The sequence below is a fragment of the Panulirus ornatus genome, chromosome 1, assembly GCF_036320965.1.
Source record: "Panulirus ornatus isolate Po-2019 chromosome 1, ASM3632096v1, whole genome shotgun sequence".
Taxonomy (NCBI): Eukaryota; Metazoa; Arthropoda; class Malacostraca; order Decapoda; family Palinuridae; genus Panulirus; species Panulirus ornatus.
This window is the reverse complement of record NC_092224.1, coordinates 59,345,789-59,357,899: the sequence shown is the minus strand read 5'-3', so window position 1 is coordinate 59,357,899 and position 12,111 is coordinate 59,345,789.

Below are 12,111 nucleotides of genomic sequence, written 5' to 3'. Positions count from 1 at the left end.
AGAAAAATGTTCAAAAGGGAGAACCGATTAGCAATGCCTGCAGTGGATGAAGCCCCCCAAAGAAAATACAAGGAGGGACAGACTGTACTCACCCACGTCGCTCGCTGTGGCTGAAGGTCCCACATCATAACCTTAACTCTAGGACTCTTCAGTGGGGCCGTTCCTTATAGCCGCGTCCGCCCCAGACGCGCATCCTTTAGCCCGGGCGTCCTTGTAAAAGTTTGTTTGTGACCGTCCAGAGCTTTTGTGTCCGGCTCCAGAGGCGGGTCTCATTAGTAGGGAGAAGGTAAATAGTGGCGCCGAGAGAGCGCGCACCGCACCTCTCTCTCTCTCTCTCTCTCTCTCTCTCTCTCTCTCTCTCTCTCTCTCTCTCTCTCTCTCTCTCTCTCTCCGGCGTGCTATACGCTCTCTCGGACGTGCTATACGCTCAGCTCCTCGTAGGTCACTGAGGCCAGCATTCTGTACCCGAGTACCGCGGAAGGTGTCGCCAAGCCTCTCGCTGCTTCAGCTAGTCCCTGTGTGGGATGCGATTAAATGTTAAGAAGGATGGTTTTTTTTCTTCTTTTCTCGCGGGGTTTTTGACTGGATACTTTGCGCCTATGGCCTTCGAAGGGAAGACAAGTGCGTGGACTAAGTTTCTTTTTTTCTTTCTGGCAAAGGTTAGTATTTGAAGTGAGTGAGAAAGAGCTAGGGAAAGGTTGTGTGATATAAGTGTACGGGGAATGGAGAGAGACATAGATGATGACATAATACGACAGAAACATTATGAAAGCAAATGTATCTGAAAGGATAACCTCGTAGGATTTAAGATTGAGGGGAAAGCAGTCTTCATCTCACCTGAGATGTCAAAGTCTCTCAAAATTTTGTAAGGTGTTCGGAGATGATGTGGCAGACTATTTTTGTCCTTTACAACTACGACAGCAAGGGTAACTGAATACCCAAATTATGGCCATCTTATTGACTATATATATTACATTGTGTATATATATATATATATATATATATATATATATATATATATATATATATATATATATATATATATACTCTTTCATAAGGTATTTACCAACTTTATCGACCAGCCCCTTGGGAGGATGAACGGCTGGGTTGACTTTGCACCACATGCTACGACTAGGATTCGAACCTGTGCTGTCAACCCCGGGCGCCACGCTCAACAACGCTAACAGGTACATCAGAGAGGTCCATAGGTAAAGACAGAAGGGTTAAATGATAAGCAGCTCATACCTTGAGACTAGGATACAAAATCATCTTGGAGGATTGAGACAATACAGGGAACACACAGAAATGTCTCGTCTGTAGTCTTATTGTTATTGGGGACAAGTAGGAGGGATGAACACACACAGACAGACCAGCTGTTTAGGGAATGCAAGGATGATGATATCATCCGTAGTGCATCCGGGTACTCCCAAGACACGACACTATAACTTCACTATCACCCGAAGCAGAAGGACGAAGAATAAAGAAAATATGCCATAGGGTCGGAGAGCACAGTCAACAAGATAATAAACACGAGATGCTTTTAGAACGGAAAACACTCGCTTTATTGACCATTGGGAGGGATGTGCGAGGGTAGGAGCCGTCTTGCCTGGGAATGACTGCATCTGAACGCAGTGGGCGCAGCCTGCTTTGGCAGAGGACAGGAAGATAACAGAAATGATATCGGGGAAAATATGGATGGAAGGCGGGAGGTCAAAGCTTGACACAGTCTTCGCTTAAGGTTAAGGGGGAACACTGTTGGGTCTCCAGGTAGCGTGTTTGATTAGGTCAGGTCAGGTCAGTTGAAAAATCAGTGTCCCAGAGGTCAAGGAATATGGGTAAGACCTTTTCCACTGTGCGTAGAGTCAAGACAAACTACGAAGGAGTAAGTAACATAAGTAAAGATAAGAGTATTTACCTAAATTCTTGTAACTGTAAGTTGAAAACTAATGAGGATATTATTCAGAATGACGTAGAAAATCCTGATATGATCGCAATCTTGGTCATTGATAGTTATCAGAAGAATGAATCCGTTTGTGAGTGAGGCAAAAACCCCTCGGGGCATAAGACCAGAACCAGGGAAAGACCACATAAGAAAAATGTGGTCTTATCCCAGACGATGACGTACGATCAGAACTGACAGCGAAGCTGCCGGAGGCTGTGATTTCTTATGTTTCAAGATCGCATCGTAGTTGGTATTAAAGATACAGATTCCGAAGGTGAAAATTACTCCCCCCCCCCCCCCCCCCCCCCGAATATGTAAGGAATCGGATAATGTGTTTTATAAAGACACATTTAAGCATATGGCAGAGAGACGGTATCGTCTTGGGGGAACTTCAATATAATATCCATCCATCGCGATGAGGCCATAGGAATATGTACAGGGAAACAGACTTGGCCAAGTCGTTTGAGATTCATTCTTTAACCAGACTTCAGATCATCCAACAGGAGGAAGAAGGATAGTAGACATAGCGCTCCTTACTGGCTGAATTCAGGCACATTCCCGTGATATAGGTGAGAAATAGGGAACACTGACTATTCTTAGCTGCAGAGGTAATTGTTCTTCGTTTATGGAAGCTTTTCCAATCTTCAAAAAGATTATAATCGATAAAGCTACTTTCTTGGACGTATATGAAGGGATTCTGTAACGAAAAACAGTGGGCTGAAGTTTAACGGAAAATGGGATCGCATCGATAGAGGGGAATATTTCTTGAAACAAATCGGATCATCGAAAATTGGAATCAGGTATTCGTTAGTTGTTGACAGTGAGAAAAACTGAAGACTCGTTCAGTGTAGAGACTAGAGGAAGATTAACACTCGATTGGTCGTCATTAATAGGATAGGCTGGTATGAAGCACCTTAGTTCCTTCAACAGGTAACCTTTCAACGAGTCAGTAGCTCTCTCTCTCTCTCTCTCTCTCTCTCTCTCTCTCTCTCTCTCTCTCTCTCTCTCTCTCTCTCTCTGAAGGAGCGGATCTTTTATGAGTTCTTGCTATTCTATGAGGCCAAGATGGGTTCGAGCGAGTGATTATCCACTCTTGACTGTTTATGAAGCTTAAGAGGGAGGGGCGTATGTTTATATCCGTGCTCTTGTTTTATCGCCTGAAGAGCGAGGGTTGCATGGTAACACTCGCATCGTCTTATGGACTGGAATGGATGGAGTGATGATGTTCGTATGATGACATTTTGTCTGATCGGCTGTTGTCTTGCCTTAGCTCGCGTATGTAATATACAAATAGTGTGTGTGTATTTTACCGTACTCTGCTTACTTGTGTTTACAGTGCGAGCTATAAGCCACCTTCGGAGTAACCGTATCATTAAGAATGGACGGGAGGGAGTATTGTATTCTCGAGGAACTTCTCGCTCCTGAGGAGTCCTTCATTTCCCTGCTCCTGTGTGGAGTTCAGCCACTTAAAAGCAGCTGAAGGGGGCCCCATTGAGTCTGGATTGTGTGTGTGTGTGTGTATATATATATATATATATATATATATATATATATATATATATATATATATATATATATATTAGAGATTTGGTAAGTTATGGAATATACTTTAGTGACAGATGGATATACATTTGATAGTGAATATTTTTCTTCATTTCCTTTTAAGCCAACTGTGAACTGTACCTTCAAGCGTTTAGAGGACCTGACTTGCTGGATTGTGTTTGCTGTTCCGAATTTGCTGCCTCAGGCGTGGGATGAAGGTCCATTAGCGAGACGATGTCTTCTAAAGGGAGGTGGTGAAGCGCGGGTGTGGAGGAGGGTGGGTAAGAAAATAGCCAGTGTACAGATGACGTTTGTCGACATTCTTTTTGTGTCTTGGGTTCGATCTTGTAGCTGACCACGGGATGTGTAGTGTGCCCATCCTCTCCCTCCCCCTCCTCCTCCTCCTCCTCCTCCTTCTGCTCCTTGTACGCTTCTCTTCTTGCCCTCTGCAATGGCGAGTTACCTCAGCTACTGTCCCGCCACTCCCGCCGTGGGTAAGTAGTTCAGGGAGGGGGGGGGGTGCTACAGTCTCTCTCTCTCTCTCTCTCTCTCTCTCTCTCTCTCTCTATCTATCTATCTATCTATCTCTATCTCTCTCTCTCTCTCTCGTGGCTCGGGACTCGCTGTCACCAGTGTTTTTGCCCCGGGATGCTTTTTGAAGGCTGCGAGAAGGGATTTACCTACGGTTAGGTCGGTCAAGTTATTAGATTGTTGTGTTCGCTGGCTTGGATAAGCTGAAGGGATAGGACAGACAACTGAGATTAGTGAACTGTTCGGGGAGGATAGAGGGAGGTTTAGGGGGTTGAAGGAGATTAAGGAAATTACTCGGTCTCAAGTAAGGAAATTGTGTGAGATCTGATCGTATTAATACAGAAAGGAAAATAATTTGGTTCGATAGACTTTAAATAGATCAGCCAGGTTGTGGGGGGTTATGTGGGCCTGCGTGCTGCGGCTTCCAACAGCTTGGTCGACCAGAGACTAGGTCCAACGGCCTTGGCCCAGCACAGCTCGTAGGCGTGAAGACCTCCGAAGATTTCACCAGGTATTCAGCAGGCAGCTCAGGGTTGATGGAATTCTAAAAGGAAGAGAAAAATGAGGTCATGCGAATCTAAAGTAAAAGGGAATCATCATCATCATCATCATCATCATCATCATCATCATCATCATCATCATCATCATCATCATCATCATCATCATCATCATCATCATCATCATCATCATCATCATCATCATCATCATCATCATCATCATCATCATCATCATCATCATCATCATCATCATCATCATCATCATCATCATCATCATCATCATCATCATCATCATCATCATCATCATCATCATCATCATCATCATCATCATCATCATCATCATCATCATCATCATCATCATCATCATCATCATCATCATCATCATCATCATCATCATCATCATCATCATCATCATCATCATCATCATCATCATCATCATCATCATCATCATCATCATCATCATCATCATCATCATCATCATCATCATCATCATCATCATCATCATCATCATCATCATCATCATCATCATCATCATCATCATCATCATCATCATCATCATCATCATCATCATCATCATCATCATCATCATCATCATCATCATCATCATCATCATCATCATCATCATCATCATCATCATCATCATCATCATCATCATCATCATCATCATCATCATCATCATCATCATCATCATCATCATCATCATCATCATCATCATCATCATCATCATCATCATCATCATCATCATCATCATCATCATCATCATCATCATCATCATCATCATCATCATCATCATCATCATCATCATCATCATCATCATCATCATCATCATCATCATCATCATCATCATCATCATCATCATCATCATCATCATCATCATCATCATCATCATCATCATCATCATCATCATCATCATCATCATCATCATCATCATCATCATCATCATCATCATCATCATCATCATCATCATCATCATCATCATCATCATCATCATCATCATCATCATCATCATCATCATCATCATCATCATCATCATCATCATCATCATCATCATCATCATCATCATCATCATCATCATCATCATCATCATCATCATCATCATCATCATCATCATCATCATCATCATCATCATCATCATCATCATCATCATCATCATCATCATCATCATCATCATCATCATCATCATCATCATCATCATCATCATCATCATCATCATCATCATCATCATCATCATCATCATCATCATCATCATCATCATCATCATCATCATCATCATCATCATCATCATCATCATCATCATCATCATCATCATCATCATCATCATCATCATCATCATCATCATCATCATCATCATCATCATCATCATCATCATCATCATCATCATCATCATCATCATCATCATCATCATCATCATCATCATCATCATCATCATCATCATCATCATCATCATCATCATCATCATCATCATCATCATCATCATCATCATCATCATCATCATCATCATCATCATCATCATCATCATCATCATCATCATCATCATCATCATCATCATCATCATCATCATCATCATCATCATCATCATCATCATCATCATCATCATCATCATCATCATCATCATCATCATCATCATCATCATCATCATCATCATCATCATCATCATCATCATCATCATCATCATCATCATCATCATCATCATCATCATCATCATCATCATCATCATCATCATCATCATCATCATCATCATCATCATCATCATCATCATCATCATCATCATCATCATCATCATCATCATCATCATCATCATCATCATCATCATCATCATCATCATCATCATCATCATCATCATCATCATCATCATCATCATCATCATCATCATCATCATCATCATCATCATCATCATCATCATCATCATCATCATCATCATCATCATCATCATCATCATCATCATCATCATCATCATCATCATCATCATCATCATCATCATCATCATCATCATCATCATCATCATCATCATCATCATCATCATCATCATCATCATCATCATCATCATCATCATCATCATCATCATCATCATCATCATCATCATCATCATCATCATCATCATCATCATCATCATCATCATCATCATCATCATCATCATCATCATCATCATCATCATCATCATCATCATCATCATCATCATCATCATCATCATCATCATCATCATCATCATCATCATCATCATCATCATCATCATCATCATCATCATCATCATCATCATCATCATCATCATCATCATCATCATCATCATCATCATCATCATCATCATCATCATCATCATCATCATCATCATCATCATCATCATCATCATCATCATCATCATCATCATCATCATCATCATCATCATCATCATCATCATCATCATCATCATCATCATCATCATCATCATCATCATCATCATCATCATCATCATCATCATCATCATCAACCATCTTTATCATCATCAACATCACCATCCTAATCATCATCATCATCGTCATCATCATCATCATCCTCTTCATCCTAATCATCATCGTCGTCATTCGCATCATCCTATCATCATCATCATCATCATCATCATCCTGTCAAGTAACCAATTCTATGTCTCCTCTTACCACAGTAACAACAAAAACAAACCACCACCACTACCACCATCTAACCACAACAAACCACCACCAGCAACAACCACAGACCATCAACAACAACAATAACAAACCACCAGTAACAACAACAACAACAACAACAACAACAACAAGTGCAACAACGTTATAGGCCAAAACAACAACATCTCAAGACAGTAGACGAAGCAAGGCATGACCCCAGATAACAAACAACGCCATAACAGTGAAAGGCGTCATACGTATCGGCTCTAGCAGTGACTTCACTAAAAGCAGTGAAGAAAAGGAACATTGACCTCAGCAGTGACAGCGCTGACAACAGCCGACAAGAGCAGCAGCAGCATCAACAACATAAATAATAACAACTATGGTGCATAAACAAGGACGTAAATCACAAAAGCTGATACATTTTCATTGTCATGGTAAACAACGACAGAAACTGCACTGACTGGAACAGCTGCATCAGCAGCTACAAGGACAGCTGGAACACTGACAGCAGCAGCAGCAGCAGCAGCAGCAGGAGCAGCAGCAGCAGCAGGAGCAGCAGCAGCAGCAGCAGCAGCAGCAGGAGCAGCAGCAGGAGCAGCAGCAGCAGCAGCAGCAGCAGGAGCAGCAGCAGGAGCAGCTAGAACATGGACACCAACAGCTTACTGATAGGGTAGGACACCTCACCTGCTTAAGTCGTTGGTTCCTTAGCGATGATGGGTTAGTGGAGGGGTCTGTGTTGAGCCCGACCCTCCTGCAGGGTCGGTTGGTTGGTAGATAGGCACACACACACACACACACACACACACACACACACACGGACACAGTGCCTCCGTGGCGTAGTTGTTAGCGTCACAGACCGCGGATCGGCATGGCCCCGCCCGAATTTGAACCCGCATGGGTTAGAATCCTTGGCGCGGCTGTCGACCCACACCCAACCCAGGTGATCACCCTTTCCACGGTGCGGGTCTTATAAAGGAGTACCTGGCTTAGGCTGTGTGTGTGTGTGTGTGTGTGTGTGTGTGTGTGCATACATATACACAGGAGTGTATATGTATGTATATGTGGTTTGTATATATGGTACATATATACAAGGTTAAGTGTCGAGGCAACACGAGTGTCACTCTGTCTCCCCGTAATGCAGTCACCACACATTCTATTCCACTTCCATTTCGTTTTCAACGCCTTTTCTACCCGCGCGAAATGTCTTTTCTCTCTCTCTGAATTCATAACATTCTCGTTGCTGCTTTTGTGAGCCTGGAGTGGCCGTGTCTCTTGCGTTTGGTAAGACTCTCTCTCGTTTGTCAGTCTTGGATGACGGGCTATTTGTGGACCAACAGGTTCAAAAATGTCTATGAACTTCGTGGGATAACCTCCCTCACTCTTCGGTAAGTGATGCGCGTGTGATCAAGTGACAGTGTTTGGAGTGACTGCGGTTCTCTCTCGCAGCCAGCGGACCAAAAAATGAAAGAATCTTATTATGTGAAGTCCTGAAGATTGAGAAGGAAAGCAGGTCCCCGACCTGGTTATATATAATTCAGAGTAACGGAACGTAAATCATGATGGGCAGTTATACCATAGTCCTATATATGATTTAAGAAGAGCATCATTAGCTGCTTCTTCCCCCATCATGTGTCCCGGTGCTGTTAAGGCCACTAGTTTGCCCAGCCTTGGTTCCCTACTGAAACTTCAAGAACATCTTCAAGCATTTTTCTGGCCAGGGTTATTAGGCCAGCCAGGCTCGTGGTGTGGGTGGGTGGGTGTTGGGATAAGGTTTCTGCGTTATGCAAGATCCAGGGTCGTTTTTATCCCTTTTACTCCATGAAGGAGCATTACTGGCCCAGGCAACTTCACCACAAAATGGTCGTGAGTGATACGAGGGAGGTGAGGTGGGGAGAGATCATCATCATGGCACCTCCTGTGATGTGTGTTGGGCTTGCGCGTCTCAGGTGCTGTGTGATCGAGAGGCTTGCCGAAGAACATTGACTGATTTGGCATCTTGTTCAAGAGGAATGTAGAACATTAATGATCTCCTGACCTCTTGTTCAAGAGGACTGTAGAACATTAATGATCTAGCTTCTTGATCAACAGGGCTGTAGAACATTTATGATCGAGAGACCTTTAGAACATTATTGATCTGACTATATGTTCATTGGGACTATAGACCATAAATGGTCGAGAGACCTTCAGAGCATTATTGATCTTGCCTCTTGAGTAACAGGCCCGTAGAACATTAATGATCTGGCCTCTTGACGTTGTAGGAGTGGAAGGTCAACGCTTATACTTCAAGGATGGCTTCTTCCATTATTTGGAACTAATGATGAGAAAAAGCTACCTTCATTATCGACAGTAAAAGATAATGTTTTCGGAAGACTGAGATTATTGGTGATTTAGTCGGTGTTTGTTGCATCCGTTCTTATATCTCCCACTGGTCTTCATGCACACACACACACACACACACACACACACACACACACACACACACACACACACACACACACTCGTTGTGTAGTGGCTAGCATCATGAGTGAGCACGGGCCATCCCGGGGTCTGACCCACATGGGTTTGACAGTCGGTCTACATCCATCCCAGGTGTTCATCTTCCCTTCGAGAAGACTGCATCAGCCTACATGGGAACCTAGACGTTTTACCAAAGTAAGTAGTAAGTGACGAGGACGTGGCATGATGGAAGAAGGCCTCGATGCGAGTATTATCCCCCAGGCAATGACCTGCAGGTCTCTGTACGTGAGAGGGACTTGGGAGTCCACATTGTGTCTAGACTGTCGCCAGAGTCCGACGTTAAGAACAGGAGACAATTTCTCTGATGGCAAATACGTGATTACACACACACACACACACACACACACACACACACACACACACACACACACACACACACTGTCTCGCATGCACATATATACGCTCATACACCTACATATTTACGACTACATGAACATATAAACATGTACAGACACGTACACCCACTCATACATACACACACACACACACACACACACACACACACACACACAAAACACACACATGCATTTACACATCCATATACGGTTGCAGGACTCTGTGCACAGGGAGGTGTGGTAGTTGACATCGTCCCCCACTTGTCGCCAGAGTCTCGTAGGAGAACAGTGAAGGGGAAACACTGTCTGCTGGTAGTTAGTAACATAGGGTTCAAGGATATGAATGTGTGTCAGAAAAGATGTGTGTCAGGTCTGATCACCGCACTTCAAGAAGGACAAAGAACTATTCGGGAAGGTGCAGAGGAGGGACGGTAAAGATGGTACCCAGAAGAACTGAGAGAGAGAGCTGAGTTACAGAGATGAGCCGCATTAGATGTGCCGACATTGGAAGAAAGAAGAGCAAGGGCAACCTTCGAGTTTCTCATTATGTCATCAGTGAACAATTCCTCGAAAGATGCAAGGATAGAACACCCAGAGCCCGTGGTGTGAACCAAACAAGACACTTCTCAGAAAAGATGTAAAGAAGAAGTGAATGATGAGATTGTGAGTACGAAGTGCATTCATTAGTTTCAAAAGTTGTGTGATTGCAGAGAAAGTTGAAGAGACGGGGCCCCCACGAGTGCAGGACTGTACAGAACAAATAGTCAGTCACAAATGGTAATTACACACACACACACACACACACACACACACACAATGTATATCAACTACAAAGAGCACACATACAATATATACATGTGCACATACACTCTCACTATGTATCTAAGTATGAATTACATGGAGAACGTAGGCAAAAATTCATGGCCCACTTCCACGGATCTTGACTGCGCTTTAATTATTGTATTCTGGCTCTCTGAATTCATGGACTATTTTGTTATTTCGGGATTAATTCCCACCAGCTCCAGGTATTATTTTTGGCTCAGCTTTATTAAAGAAGTTAGAAAAAAATTCTCCAGATGGGGGCATTGGTTAATTGGCTGCCAGGGTTGGAGTGTGTGTGTGTGAGAGAGAGAGAGAGAGAGAGAGAGAGAGAGAGAGAGAGAGAGAGAGAGGTCAGTGAAGGTTGCATGTCGGTTTTCTTTGTTTCCGTCAGTTTGTGTGCGCGTGTGTATGTACATTGAATAAACAGATGAATGAGTAACGGATTACTGTATTTAGGCAACCATTCAGCTGAAAATACACAGTTGAGGTATTACAGAACTGGGAGGTGATGATATTTAGTAGTTAACTGATGATAATACGAGAGCTTAAGATTAGGGTGAGCTGGTTAGTTCTGCACTTTCGATAAGCACATTGGTGAGGTGCATCTAGATAGACTGGGTGGCAGATATACAAGGATATTGAGAGAGTAATATGTGATGAGTAGTTACGGTAACACAGTAGATGATTGCGCGCGCGCGCGTGTGTGTATGTGTGTTTCTTTCCCTTTTTTTTCCCTATGTTTTTCTTCAAGTGTATATCTCTTTGCACATATGTTTTGTGGATGTGTGTCACTGTATTTTATCGTATGTCTCCGTTAACCATGAATGTTGGTTCCCAAATTTGTCTCTAGTGTGTGTGTGTGTGTGTGTGTGTGTGTGTGTGTGTGTGTGTGTGTTAACAGCGTATCATGTATGTATGTATACATGTTTGTGCTGACCAAAGTATTTACGTGTGTGACAGTATCTGTTTGCCCCATCGCTGACCGCTATCAAGGCACGTTCAGGGTATTTAGTACCGGCACTAAGGCATAGAGATGAACAGGGAACAAGATATTAGGTTCACGGGAGACGATATGGCGTATGACGAGGTTGTCTGTTGATCGTATTTGTGAGGTCGAAGCGTGATAGCGAAGCAGAACTGTTTATGATAGCCGTAGCAGAATGTTGTGAGCAACATGGCTCCCACACCAGTGCACGAAAAAAATGAAAGAAACTTGGCTATGTTTCCTGTGTGAACCAAACGTACCCCATGAAAGGAAAGGGAAAAAAAAAAATATAGGAGACATCCTCTTCAAACGCTCCTGT